Source organism: Argopecten irradians, chromosome 5 (assembly GCF_041381155.1).
Source record: "Argopecten irradians isolate NY chromosome 5, Ai_NY, whole genome shotgun sequence".
In the NCBI taxonomy this organism is placed as follows: domain Eukaryota; kingdom Metazoa; phylum Mollusca; class Bivalvia; order Pectinida; family Pectinidae; genus Argopecten; species Argopecten irradians.
Window position 1 is genome coordinate 9,495,048 of NC_091138.1, and position 12,895 is coordinate 9,507,942.

The 12,895-nt window shown below is 37.0% G+C and overlaps 1 protein-coding gene across 11 annotated transcripts in view; it reads left to right on the forward strand.

Moving 5' to 3' along the window:
• Positions 1-12,895, forward strand: part of LOC138322812 (cadherin-23-like) — a 208,952-nt gene that overhangs the window by 144,411 nt on the left and 51,646 nt on the right. The window lies entirely within an intron of this gene.

Sequence of the window (12,895 nt, forward strand, 5' to 3'; positions counted from 1 at the left end):
TCACTTTTGTCAAAGGAAACCATTTTATCTGAGATAGAAAAGCATGTAGATAGAATTGGAGTGCGAGGAAATACTGTCTCACCTGTAGTAACTCTATCCCAATTGAAACTGATGTGCCTAAGCACTGGATCTTGCAACTACGAATGTGTAGTTCCTGCTTTGTTAAGTTTGATATAGAAATAATATATATTTTCAATAAGAAAAATTCTTTCTAGACGTCCCAATAATTAGGTTCATTTCCTTTGAAACCTCATCAGTATACAATTAGCAATGTCACTCTGCTGAAACAGCATCAGTATACAATTAGCAATGTCACTCTGCTGAAACAGCATCACTATACAATCAGCAATGTCACTTTGCTGAAACAGCATCAGTATACACTGAGCAATGTCACTCTGCTGAAACAGCATCAGTATAAAATCAGCAATGTCACTCTGCTGAAACAGCATCAGTATACACTGAGCAATGTCACTCTGCTGAAACAGCATCAGTATAAATCATCAATGTCACACTGCTGAAACAGCATCAGTATAAAATCAGCAATGTCACTCTGCTGAAACAGCATCAGTATACACTCAGCAATGTCACTCTGCTGAAACAGCATCAGTATAAAATCAGCAATGTCACTCTGCTGAAACAGCATCAGTATACAATCAGCAATGTCACTCTGCTGAAACAGCATCAGTATACAATCAGCAATGTCACTCTGCTGAAACAGCATCAGTATACAATCAGCAATGTCACTCTGCTGAAACAGCATCAGTATAAACTCAGCAATGTCACTCTGCTAGATCGGAGCTGAAACAGCATCAGTATACACTGAGCAATGTCACTCTGCTGAAACAGCATCAGTATAAAATCAGCAATGTCACTCTGCTGAAACAGCATCAGTATACACTGAGCAATGTCACTGCTGAAACAGCATCAGTATAAAATCAGCAATGTCACTCTGCTGAAACAGCATCAGTATATGCTGAACAATGTCACTGCTGAAACAGCATCAGTATAAAATCAGCAATGTCACTTTGCTGAAACAGCATCAGTATACACTGAGCAATGTCACTGCCAAAACAGCATCAGTATACAATTAGCATTGTCACTTACACTAAGCAATGTCACTGCTGAAACAGCATCAGTATACAATTAGCATTGTCACTTACACTAAGCAATGTCACTGCTGAAACAGCATCAGTATACAATCAGCAATGTCACTAACACTGAGCAATGTCACTGCTGAAACAGCATCAGTATACAATTAGCAATGCCACTCTGCTGAAACAGCATCAGTGCACACTGAGCAATGCCACTCTGCTGAAACAGTATCAGAATACGATCAGAAATTTGAATATATCCTTAAACATCATCACTAAATCAGCATTGTCATTTAGTGTAAATTGTAATATTTGAGAGATTGAAGGTACAAATGATACAATAAAGGGTAGTTGAATACCATATTTCACCGCAAATAAGACCCCCCTCCCAGAGAAGAAATAAAGGTCAAAAGTGGTGGGGGTCTTATTTGCTGACAACCCGCCTGATAACATCGATCTATGAGGTCGCCAATGTCCTGTTATTGTCGTGACAGTCGTATGACAGATGGGTAATATCAAGATGTTCAAGTATTTATAATAATATTGAAAACGAATGAGTAAAATAAAATAAAATGTTATGACAAATTAAAATATAAACAATACTAGGGCAGTTGTAACGCAAGTCTGAAAGGGAAACGCACATTTTTGCAAGAGTCACGCGGGCATTCACCAATGAATCAAAACAAAGAAACAGCATCATAAGCAATGTCATTTTAATCCAGAAGTTTTAATAATCGTATAGTTATTCTAAAATATTCAAATTTGGTTATTGTTTACGATCACAACTACATCTCCGTCTAAGTAAACACATGAAACAATCGCTGTGAATCGGAAGGACAATCGCCGTTCAGACTTAGGCCTATTTAAAATTCACTGCAAACGTTTACATATCACATTTGTTCATAAACAGAAGAATTTACGTACATTTGTCTCAGCCAAATGAGCAAACGATCGTGATTTAACTTCAACGTGCCGACATGCACTTGATGCAGTTGTTTGTAACATCATACACACATGTGTAGGAAAATGACAACAGGTCGTGTTTGGGAATTTGATCGGTATTGCTATTGATACGACGATAGTTTGATAATATTTTGATATTAATCCAAGTATTAGCTGCATTAAAACATCGTAGCAAGTATTTTTGTATCCAGAGTAAAATACGAAACTTTACGACTAATCATATTATACTGACTGCGTAAACAAAACATGGCGGCCGAAAAGTAAAGCATGATTTCTCCAACTGATCCTGAACTACAGGTACGTTACGTTCACAAATAAATATATTTGAAACTGTAAATGCCTTAAGTAGATGTTTTAGGTAATGATTGTATTGAGTTAGAATCCATGACTGCAGAAACAATCTGCATCAATGACGAATATCTTTGTCGATTCATTTAAAAAAACCCGATATAGCTGAATGCCTTACTTGACTAAAACATTTACAGAAACGACCCAACAGTTTTCCATTTATCAGCCTCAGTTTTGTTACTGTCAGAAAATCTGCTTGGAATAAAGCTATAAGTGCTCTGATAGCAATATTTGGTAACGCTTTACATAAGATCTATACACCAAACCTTGTTATGCTCGACAGTTAAGGCAATACCAACTGGCTAGCTAGCACTGTTTATATATTGATCATCTCCGTAAAGCTCTCACAGAGTGGATAACCTCCAGTTAATTTGGTCAAAACTAGAAATCATTTCTGCTATTCTTGTTACCGACAAAAGGTTATTTTTAGTGTGATCCTGTCTGACTGTGTATTGTTACCATAGGGAGATTGTAAAGTATTCAACTGACTTCTGGGTGAGGGGAGGAATGTGTGGTGGGATGGGGGGTGGTGGGTCAGCTAGGATATCCTTAAAGTGATAAAGGGGATACTTTTGGAAGGGAATATGCATCATTAGGATGTATATAGGTGCGGTGGGGTGGTAAGGATTGGAATGAGTTATCACAGTTTGATAGATGCAGGGACAGGGCAGTATAGCTTGGGAATATCAGGATACCATTTGCTAGGTATGGGCACAGTTCTGATGAGATATGGGATTATCAGAGACATTTCTGGTGAAGTTCGTTTCAGGAAGCTAGCACTTTAATATAGACAGAGAGTTTCCACCAGTATATTACTGTTTACACATGGCTTATATTCATGGTGGTAATTTTCTAGCTGGTCTTTTTAGGACTCCAAAGTCAGCACCAGTCGAGAATTTATTGGGAATACTTACATTTTGTAGGCATATTTTGTGTTTTGTGTAGATGGTGTGACGGCATGGTATTTCCAACACCTTGACCTAGCTCTTCCTCGATCAGTTAGGTTTAATAACAAAGTTATCTAATGACAAAATTAGATGTCATGAAACATCTTCTGTATAAGTTGGACTTCCCTAGCTAACGCCATCTTATATATCATATCATGTTGTCCAGTCTAGTATATGTCATTACCTTTCAATAGAGACTAGGTATATTATATCAAGGAGTTTTCAAAGAGAATCATAAACAAAGTGTGAATTTACCCGTGTAGACATTAACTATTTAACATGAAAATTATAACAAATAACAAATAATATAGAAAGTTAAACTCATTGAAAATTTAAGTAACTGTAAATTATTCAAATAATGCAGCTATTACTATCGCTAGGAATCACACATCTATTTTGCTAGGATCTCTCTAGTTATCAAGATCAATCTATGTAGAATAGTGTGAGGTTGTGGACTTTAAATGATAGTTATCCTCATAGAATTAGATTATTTCATTATTGATGTTTGATGTGTTGGTGCTTATCTTAATGAATGCCTATCAGAATCGAATTGTTCCTTACAGTTCATCCAGTAATTTGTTTTATCTATAGAGAAACTGTTCTCCAAGAAAGATTTGTTAACAAGTACTTTTGATTAACTCACGCGTCTCTCTGGCTTCCAATGAAATTTAAAAGCAATACCTTTATATTTTATCTCCTTCAGTTATCTCCACTTTTTCAAATGACACTTGATAGTTTAAGGTTTCTGAATGAATGGCATTATCCGTTGAACAAGGATCAAGATTTGATGTGGGCGCACATTTTATTGGGACGGAGGGATTAATACAAAATATCAAACATCCTTATAACCTTGATTCGGAGAGTTATAATCATTAAACAATAAAAAAGTGCCCCTATGCATTCCCAAAGTGAGGGATTTGAACTCTAGCATTTTAGCAACAATTGATAAAATCTCACTGATGAATATTGTAGATTAAAAGGTTTACAATGAAATGAATTAAAATGTTACTGTGTAGATGTAAGTGTGCATGGAGATTTTATTTTATAAGAAATTTCGTTGCCTTTTAACCAGGTCACTATACTGGTTTTGGCCTTCCAATATTAGCTTGCTTTCGTTTGTCTTGCTTTCTTTTATTGAAATTAAGTAAAGTAACTTAGGTGTAGCTCAGACAGATAGCAATGAAGTAATTAAAGTTTACATTCAATCAATAATGTGTAGACTTAATGGCATCTAAGTGTAAAAAATTAATGACATTCAAAATAAAATACAATGATGGCAAAAGATAAATTCCTTATGCTCCTATTTTTTCTGTGAATTGAAGCTAGAACTTTTTGACATTATTGTATTTGTATCGTTACATGTAATTCACCAGAATATTTCAGCATCCATTGTTCTGAAGCACTTCTAGTCATGTGTTTTCATTAAGCCAAACCTATCTACACATGTCATCATTGGATTAAATTTAAAATTACATATAGAATATTTCTAATAATCATTCTCTCATTTATCATTTACAGAAGAAGGTCATTTATCTTAATATAAAACTAGGCAATACTAAACATTTCTCATTTTGTTTTCAAATGATGGATGGACCTTAAACCATGGCTGACAATTACAAGCTTGCTAACAACGACCGTTACCCTTGTCTCAGAACAAAGGTCAATTTCAAGTCAAGGTCACTGTGACCGACTTAACACAAACTTGTAAAAGACTACATTTTAAATGTGTTGAAGCATTTGCTTTCTTTTACTGCCTCCTAACACTAAATTATAATCAGTGACCTACATGTACTCAGGTCACATTGACCTACATTTTTTCATCACCATTGATTGTTAACCATCAATGCCGTTCTCCTACTACAATGTCAGAGAAATTTGACTATCAGTGCAAAAGTCCATCTGACAAGGGTGTCAAATTGAGGCCAAGTCGATTTCCCCACAAGGATTGTGTATTTGATTAAAACTTAATAATTGCCATCCGGTGGGTTACAGTTCTTATATAGCTTATTTGGGGCATTCTTTATTGGCAATGTCCATAGTCCATCCATCGTCCAGTGGCTGATTGAGTGGCCAGCTGATGGCCGTGAATGGTCACCATAGATACTCTGCTCTTTAGGCATCGGTGAACATGTCATCTCATCAGAATGTGGAATTGGGGTCAAAATCACATAACTACAGTGTATTGATATGTATAAGAAACTCTGCACTCGAGGATACAAAACAAAAATGGCTTACAGCTTTTGTGAAATCAATCCTCCAAACTCTTAGTGAATTTTAATTGCTATGTCCATTCTGGAAACTGTCCATCTTCTTACCTGTTCAACTACTCATTTGTCCATTATAAATCTGTCAATCTATCTATCTATTTATACATCTATCAATCTATTTGCCCATCTACTTGTTTGTTCATCTTTCTATCTACCTTTCTACCCAAAGGTCTTTTGATTTATCCTCCGTACATCTACCTGTATGTCCATATGTCCTCGTCTTTTGATTTATCCTCCCTGTCTACCTGTATGTCCATATGTCCTCGTCTTTTGATTTATCCTCCCTACATCTACCTGTATGTCCATATGTCCTCGTCTTTTGATTTATCCTCCCTACATCTACCTGTATGTCCATATGTCCTCGTCTTTTGATTTATCCTCCCTGTCTACCTGTATGTCCATATGTCCTCGTCTTTTGATTTATCCTCCCTACATCTACCTGTATGTCCATATGTCCTCGTCTTTTGATTTATCCTCCCTACATCTACCTGTATGTCCATATGTCCTCGTCTTTTGATTTATCCTCCCTGTCTACCTGTATGTCCATATGTCCTCGTCTTTTGATTTATCCTCCCTGTCTACCTGTATGTCCATATGTCCTCGTACATCTACCTGTATGTCCATATGTCCTCGTCTTTTGATTTATCCTCCCTACATCTACCTGTATGTCCATATGTCCTCGTCTTTTGATTTATCCTCCCTACATCTACCTGTATGTCCATATGTCCTCGTCTTTTGATTTATCCTCCCTGTCTACCTGTATGTCCATATGTCCTCGTCTTTTGATTTATCCTCCCTACATCTACCTGTATGTCCATATGTCCTCGTCTTTTGATTTATCCTCCCTACATCTACCTGTATGTCCATATGTCCTCGTCTTTTGATTTATCCTCCCTGTCTACCTGTATGTCCATATGTCCTCTCTTTTGTACATCTACCTGTATGTCCATATGTCCTCGTCTTTTGATTTATCCTCCCTACATCTACCTGTATGTCCATATGTCCTCGTCTTTTGATTTATCCTCCCTACATCTACCTGTATGTCCATATGTCCTCGTCTTTTGATTTATCCTCCCTACATCTACCTGTATGTCCATATGTCCTCGTCTTTTGATTTATCCTCCCTGTCTACCTGTATGTCCATATGTCCTCGTCTTTTGATTTATCCTCCCTACATCTACCTGTATGTCCATATGTCCTCGTCTTTTGATTTATCCTCCCTGTCTACCTGTATGTCCATATGTCCTCGTCTTTTGATTTATCCTCCCTACATCTACCTGTATGTCCATATGTCCTCGTCTTTTGATTTATCCTCCCTACATCTACCTGTATGTCCATATGTCCTCGTCTTTTGATTTATCCTCCCACATCTACCTGTATGTCCATATGTCCTCGTCTTTTGATTTATCTCCTACATCTACCTGTATGTCCATATGTCCTCGTCTTTTGATTTATCCTCCCTGTCTACCTGTATGTCCATATGTCCTCGTCTTTTGATTTATCCTCCCTACATCTACCTGTATGTCCATATGTCCTCGTCTTTTGATTTATCCTCCCTGTCTACCTGTATGTCCATATGTCCTCGTCTTTTGATTTATCCTCCCTACATCTACCTGTATGTCCATATGTCCTCGTCTTTTGATTTATCCTCCCTGTCTACCTGTATGTCCATATGTCCTCGTCTTTTGATTTATCCTCCCTGTCTACCTGTATGTCCATATGTCCTCGTCTTTTGATTTATCCTCCCTACATCTACCTGTATGTCCATATGTCCTCGTCTTTTGATTTATCCTCCCTGTCTACCTGTATGTCCATATGTCCTCGTCTTTTGATTTATCCTCCCTGTCTACCTGTATGTCCATATGTCCTCGTCTTTTGATTTATCCTCCCTGTCTACCTGTATGTCCATATGTCCTCGTCTTTTGATTTATCCTCCCTACATCTACCTGTATGTCCATATGTCCTCGTCTTTTGATTTATCCTCCCTGTCTACCTGTATGTCCATATGTCCTCGTCTTTTGATTTATCCTCCCTACATCTACCTGTATGTCCATATGTCCTCGTCTTTTGATTTATCCTCCCTGTCTACCTGTATGTCCATATGTCCTCGTCTTTTGATTTATCCTCCCTGTCTACCTGTATGTCCATATGTCCTCGTCTTTTGATTTATCCTCCCTACATCTACCTGTATGTCCATATGTCCTCGTCTTTTGATTTATCCTCCCTACATCTACCTGTATGTCCATATGTCCTCGTCCATCTACCTGTATGTCCATATTCTCGTCTTTTGATTTATCCTCCCTACATCTACCTGTATGTCCATATGTCCTCGTCTTTTGATTTATCCTCCCTACATCTACCTGTATGTCCATATGTCCTCGTCTTTTGATTTATCCTCCCTGTCTACCTGTATGTCCATATGTCCTCGTCTTTTGATTTATCCTCCCTGTCTACCTGTATGTCCATATGTCCTCGTCTTTTGATTTATCCTCCCTGTCTACCTGTATGTCCATATGTCCTCGTCTTTTGATTTATCCTCCCTACATCTACCTGTATGTCCATATGTCCTCATCCATAACCTGTCCATCTTTTACTTATCTGTTCAAGTAACAATGTGAAGTAATATGTTAGTGTATTTAAAGACAAATTTAATGCCACAGCCACCTCCAAACTGTTGTATGACCTTGAGTGTTGTTGAAGTCAACTATGAATAAACTAAGCATGTGCTCAGTTACTTGTTAACAGAGAGTTAATCGGACAATTGTATATGAGCCCCATCATTGGGCATGATGCCTACACTCTCTGTGGTAAAACATCGATCCAGCAGCATCCACTGTGGCTTGACCATCATGAGAAGGATCAAATTATTATTTAAGGCTGTCATGGAAATGGAGAATAACTGATAATTAGTTTTCCATATGTTTTCTCCAACTTGTCCTGATAGTCTAGTGGCTTATTGATATTAGGATAACAGCAGTAACTCTGATACTTCATCAAGGAAGTTGTTGCTCATATACAGTCAATATCAAATACATACACAGTCAATATAGAGTACATATCCAGTCAATATTGAGTACATATCAAGTCAATATTGAGTACATATCCAGTCAATATTGAGTATATATCTAGTCAATATTGAGTTCATATCCAATCAATATGGAGTACATATCCAGTCAATATTGAGTACATATCAAGTCAATATTGAGTACATATCCAGTCAATATAGAGTACATATCCAGTCAATATTGAGTACATATCCAGTCAATATTGAGTACATATCCAGTCAATATTGAGTATATATCTAGTCAATATTGAGTTCATATCCAATCAATATGGAGTACATATCCAGTCAATATTGAGTACATATCAAGTCAATATTGAGTACATATCCAGTCAATATAGAGTACATATCCAGTCAATATCGAGTACATATCCAGTTAATATTGAGTTCATATCCAGTCAATATCAAGTCAATATTGAGTACATATCCAGTCAATATAGAGTACATATCCCAGTCAATATGGAGTACATATCCAGTCAATATTGAGTTCATATCCAGTCAATATGGAGTACATATACAGTCAATATGGAGTACATATACAGTCAATATCGAGTACATATACAGTCAATATAGAGTACATATCCAGTCAATATAGAGTACATTTCCAGTCAATATTGAGTACATATCCAGTCAATATGGAATACGTATTCAGTCAATATTGAGTACATATCCAGACTATATAGAGTACAATTTTTTTTCATTATTTCATTGTATTGAAAATAGTTTGTTATTTGTTGTTGCATATTTTTATAATTTGCTGATTTGAGCTGTTGTGAACTGTATAAATCATTTATCAGAATTTGGTTTCCATGTCTCCGAGTTATCCCCCATGCTAAAACAACTATAATTTAAATGTTTTGATTCCATATCGAAGCATCTAAGTCCTGTGATGATTACACATCAGCCATCTAGATCAATAGAATGGTTTTATCCATCGACGATGCTGTACATAACCCTGTGTAACTAAATGTATGGTAATAAGATATGGTAGTTTGACAGTTATATTGTAAATATAAGAAAAGAGATGATGTCATAGCATTCGTAATGCTAGTGAAAATTTGATTGCTATGAAAGAAAATGTCATTAGCTTCAGGTTTGATACATAAATTCTGACTGAAAGCAAAGAATTTACAGATATTGGATTTAATTTCATTTAAACCACTTTCTAAGGCAAGGCTCATAGTACGGCTGTTTTAAGACCAGTTGGACTAAGTTGTAAATAAGGTATTTGTAAAACAGAAAATTTAATGCTTATTGGCCTTGGAAGGCCTTGACAATAAAGTAACAAGCAGATTTAATCATAACATGCTGGAATGAAAAGGGTGAAATTATGGTTGATTTTAATTAGAAAACATAAAACACAATTTGTTTACACAAAAATTGGGTTCAATATTGTGCATTAATGACTGGTGAGTCGATAAATTAACGGTATAGCTGTACTCAAAAGTAGCGCATAAAGATAGCAATAGATCCAAATATAAATTACAGCTCTTGTGCTGTTTAAGAATTTGTACCACGGAAACGACGGAATGTTTGAAACCAATAGATATCAATAAAGCTGTGGTTTTCGACGACATTTTTTCACTAGAACTTTAAATTCCCTGGCAAATCTCTCTGAGACTTAAAAGGCATATCTTGTTGAGCCGAGTGAGTTACTGATGTATGGTGGTGCTGCTTGGTTTTATTTTACACATGGGCTCCTGAGAGACAGAGGTAATCAAGGACTGCCAGGACTTGTCTATAAAATTCAGATGTCATTGGAAATATTTGTTGTTTTCCTGCCCAACACGACGAAGACTTCTCTTATTCTGTACATGATTAGATGATCAAGAAAAAAATTCTTAAAGTTCAGATCAGTAAGCAGGATCATAAAATAAGGGAGCTGGGTATTAATAGAATCTTACGTGGGTCTGTCAAGTGGATAGGGATATCTCAACCCGAGTGAAAGACTTTGGCTGGTCAACCCGAGGCTTGCCAAACAGCACCTTTTAAAGAAATAAACTTTATCTATTTCACATTGATTGTGAAGCATGCGAGGGGTCATGTGATCGTCATGTGATCGGGTAGGTGATCCCTAACATTTTCACGTCTGTGTCTGAGATTGAACTCTGGCTGGCAAGGTTTAAGGAAGGTCATATCTAGAATGTCTTGATGTGATGCCCTAGGATACATATAAAAACAATCTTCAATCAAACTATTTAAGGAATAATTGTCTCCATTCATTTTAGCAGTGTGGTCCCTTGTACACCATATAAGTTTATAAATATTTAAAATATGCTGTCTACATGTTGTACTTAACATGCTGGTTTTGAAACTTCATTTTTCATCACTTGGGATTAATTTGTAAGCATCTCCTGTATGCGGTGGTGAATGGGCCAAATTGCCATCTTTATTGCCTTTATACATGTGTTATTACATCGAGACTCCACAACGTTAGCATGCCCTGCCAGGCAATTTTCACAGCACAAGATCGATTTACAGATAGATTTGGGCCTAAATAATGCTCAAATGCACTTCATTTATTCCTGAGAAATGTAATAGGTTCATTTGGTCATTTTGTTATGCTTGTAATGGCCATGTGTTTGGGTAAGACAAAATCCTAATTAGCTTTGGAGGGATTTTATGACAGAATTATAATATTGCTGAAATGGTTGATCAAATATGAAATTTCTAGTTTTAGTATAAGTGGTTGATGAGTTGTAAGACAAGTGTCTGTAGGCCATTATGTAAGTGTCTGTAGGCCATTACATTATAGACAGGTGTCTGTAGGCCATTACATTATAGACAGGTGTCTGTAGGCCATTACATTATAGACAGGTGTCTGTAGGCCATTACATTATAGACATGTGTCTGTAGGCCATTACATTATAGACAGGTGTCAGTAGGCCATTACATCATAGACAGGTGTCTGTAGGCCATTACATTATAGACATGTGTCTGTAGGCCATTCGACAGGTGTCTGTAGGCCATAAGACAGGTGTATGTAGGCCATTACATTATAGACAGGTGTCTGTAGGCCATTTTGTTATAGACAGGTGTCTGTAGGCCATTCTGTTATAGACAGGTGTATGTAGGCCAAGGCCATTACATTATAGACAGGTGTCTAGACAGGTGTCTGTAGGCCATTTTGTTATAGACAGGTGTCTGTAGGCAATTATGTTATAGACAGGTGTCTGTAGGCCATTACATTATAGACAGGTGTCTGTAGGCCATTACATTATAGACAGGTGTCTGTAGGCCATTACGTTATAGACAGGTGTCTGTAGGCCATTACATTATAGACAGGTGTCTGTAGGCCATTACGTTATAGACAGGTGTCTGTAGGCCATTACGTTATAGACAGGTGTCTGTAGGCATTACATTATAGACAGGTATCTGTAGGTCATTACATTATAGACAGGTATCTGTAGGCATTACATCATAGACAGGTATCTGTAGGTCATTACATTATAGACAGGTGTCTGTAGGCCATTACGTTATAGACAGGTGTCTGTAGGCCATTACGTTATAGACAGGTATCTGTAGGCATTACATCATAGACAGGTATCTGTAGTTCATTACATTATAGACAGGTGTCTGTAGGCCATTACATCATAGACAGGTATCTGTAGGTCATTACATTATAGACAGGTGTCTGTGGCCATTACATTATTGACAGGTGTCTGTGGTTCATTACATTATAGACAGGTGTCTGTAGGCATTAAATCATAGACAGGTATCTGTAGGTCATTACATTATAGACAGGTGTCTGTAGGCCATTACGTTATAGACAGGTGTCTGTAGGCCATTACATTATAGACAGGTGTCTGTAGGCCATTACATCATAGACAGGTGTCTGTGGCCATTACATTATAGACAGGTGTCTGTAGGCCATTACGTTATAGACAGGTGTCTGTATGCATTACATCATAGACAGGTGTCTGTGGGCCATTACATTATAGACAGGTGTCTGTAGGCAATTACATCATAGACAGGTATCTGTAGGTCATTACATTATAGACAGGTGTCTGTAGGCCATTACATTATAGACAGGTGTCTGTAGGCCATAACATCATAGACAGGTATCTGTAGGTCATTACATTATAGACAGGTGTCTGTAGGCAATTACATCATAGACAGGTATCTGTAGGTCATTACATTATAGACAGGTGTCTGTAGGCCATTACATTATAGACAGGTGTCTGTAGGCCATTACATCATAGACAGGTATCTGTAGGT